This window comes from Patagioenas fasciata, chromosome 8 (assembly GCF_037038585.1).
Source record: "Patagioenas fasciata isolate bPatFas1 chromosome 8, bPatFas1.hap1, whole genome shotgun sequence".
Classification (NCBI taxonomy): Eukaryota; Metazoa; Chordata; class Aves; order Columbiformes; family Columbidae; genus Patagioenas; species Patagioenas fasciata.
In genome coordinates, this window is record NC_092527.1 from 6778393 (window position 1) to 6780788 (window position 2396).

The 2396-nt window shown below is 55.8% G+C and overlaps 1 protein-coding gene across 6 annotated transcripts in view; it reads right to left on the bottom strand.

The window, feature by feature from the left end:
• SGMS1 (sphingomyelin synthase 1) overlaps nt 1–579 on the bottom strand; it is a 91738-nt gene extending 91159 nt beyond the window's left edge. For all 6 annotated transcript variants that reach the window (XM_065843716.2, XM_071811583.1, XM_071811578.1 and 3 more), the window contains exon 1: nt 431–579. The gene's annotated coding sequence lies outside the window, so the exon portion shown is untranslated. The remainder of the gene's footprint in view (nt 1–430) is intronic.
• Nucleotides 580–2396: the final 1817 nt, after the last annotated feature.

Below are 2396 nucleotides of genomic sequence, written 5' to 3' on the forward strand. Positions count from 1 at the left end.
AGGGACGACATACCCCCCAGACCCTCTGGGGCAGGGGTGGCCGGACCTCCCCAGGCAGGCACCCTGGGGAGAAGGGGAACAGAACTGAACAGGCACAGGGGCTGAGGGGACCAGAGACCCTGAGAGCCCCCGGGGCTGAGGGAACCGCATTCCCCAAGCTGAGGGGATCAGAGCTCCCCCGGGCCGCACGGCTGAGGGGCCCTGGACACATCCCACGGATCCCTCAAGGCTGCAGGGGCCGTCGCCGGGTTGAGGAGCCGGGATCCCTGAGCCGCGGCCCAGCCCCACCGCTACGCGGCCCCGCCTCGGGTAGCGGCAGCCCCATCGCCGCTGTCACCCGCCGCCGCAACCACCACCACCCCCGGGCCTGCAGCCGGCCCCACCGCCCGGCCCCGCGCTGAGGCGGCGGCGGCGCGGCCGAGCTGCTCACCGTGCGGCGCGGAGCCCCGCGGCGGGTCGGGTCGGGTCGGGTTGGCGCGGCCGCCGGGCGGGCGGATCCCCTGGGCGGCGGCGGCGGCGGCAGAGGCGGCTCCGTGTCCTGGGCGGCGGCGGTGGGCAGCACCTCGCGTCACGTGACCGCCGTGTCATCCCCGCGCCGCCATCTTGTGCGCGGCGAACCGGGGCGGGGGCGCTGTTGCCGCTCTCTGATTTCCCTTAAAATCATAGAGTCATAGGATGTCCTGGGCTGGAAGGACCCACAAGGGTCGTTGAGTGCAGCTCCTGTCCAGGACACCCCACAGGTCACACCGTGTGTCTGAGGATGTTGTCCTGTCTCTTCTTGAACACTGTCAGCCTTGGGGCTGTGACACCTTCCTGGGAACCTGTTCAGTGTCCAGCACCTCTGGGTGAAGAACCTTTTCCTAATGTCCAACCTGACCCTCCCCAGCACATCTTCTGCCATTCACAGAATCACAGAATGTCAGGGGTCAGAAGGGCCCTGGAAAGCTCACCCAGTGCAATCCCCCCATGGAGCAGGAACACCCAGATGAGGTTACACAGGAAGGTGTCCAGGCGGGTTTGAATGTCTGCAGAGAAGGAGACTCCACAACCTCCCTGGGCAGCCTGGGCCAGGCTCTGCCACCCTCACCATGAAGAAGTTTCTTCTCAAATCTAAGTGGAACCTCTTGTGTTCCAGTTTGTACCCATTGCCCCTTGTCCTATCATTGGTTGTCACCAAGAAGAGCCTGGCTCCATCCTCATGACACTCACCCTTTCCATATCTATAAACATGAATGAGGTCACCCCTCAGTCTCCTCTTCTCCAGCTCCAGAGCCCCAGCTCCCTCAGCCTTTCCTCACACAGGAGATTCCCTGGGGTTCTGTTGCTGGTCACCAGAGAGAAGACTCAGTCCTGCTCCCCTTGTGATGAAGCTGTAACAGCCATGAGCTCTCCCCTCAGTCTCCTCCAGGCTGAACAAACCCAGTGACTCCAGCTGCTTCTCATACGGCCTCCCCTCCAAACCCTTCACCAACTTCATAGCCCTGTAAATAAAATAAGCTACCTCGAAGCTTTCTGAGCACAGGTGGCCAAAACCAAATTAAAATCTGACATCAGCGTAACTTGCTGCAAGCAGGTGAGGCACAGCCTGCAGTGCTGGGGGAAACTCTTTTATTTCAGTCTCCAGCGGCTGTTCTGCCTGTTGGGCTTCCGCTCGCCACCTCTGTCATAACATCAAGAGCTCACAATAAGTCAGCTGTTATTGATAAAATCTTAGTTACAATAAAATCACAGAACAATTTAACTTGGGAATGGTAAGGAGCCATTGAAGAAGGGATGTTTTTTTTACACTGATCTGGCACCTGACCCCGGCAAGGGGGGGAAAGGACTGAGAGACATCAGACTATGAATCCTTAATGTAAAACAAAGTCTCTTCGAACTAATCCCAGAATGCAAACTGATTTCTCTATGTAAAAGTTTAAAAAATTAAGCTAGGGGGAAGGGTAGTCAGAAAGCCTGGTATCTGTATTTTAAATAAATCAATAAGGGGAGGAGGTTGTTAGAATCAGAGGAATGAGATAGGTAAACTGAGGCAGGCATTGGGTGGTCTGCAAACCCTGCAGTACCAACCAGTGGGGAACAGGGGAGGGAATTTGCGGCTGGGATTAGGGTGATATAAACAGCGGCTTTTTGCCCTATCCCATGTGCCTACCTTCATGTAGAACACCCAGGTTTGCAAAATCGTTAATAAAATCGGCTTTGCTGAGAGATCCTGCCTGGACCTATTATACTGGAAAGGTAATTGTTTCCTACAGGAGTCCCCTCTGGACAAGTTCTCTAAGTAGAAAGAGGGTAAAATTTAGTTCCATGAACACTAACGCCTTGCATCCTATTTAAACCTTGCACTTCACAAATTGCACCTTGTTCATGCATACCAAAAAAAAAAGGAGGTTGCTTTG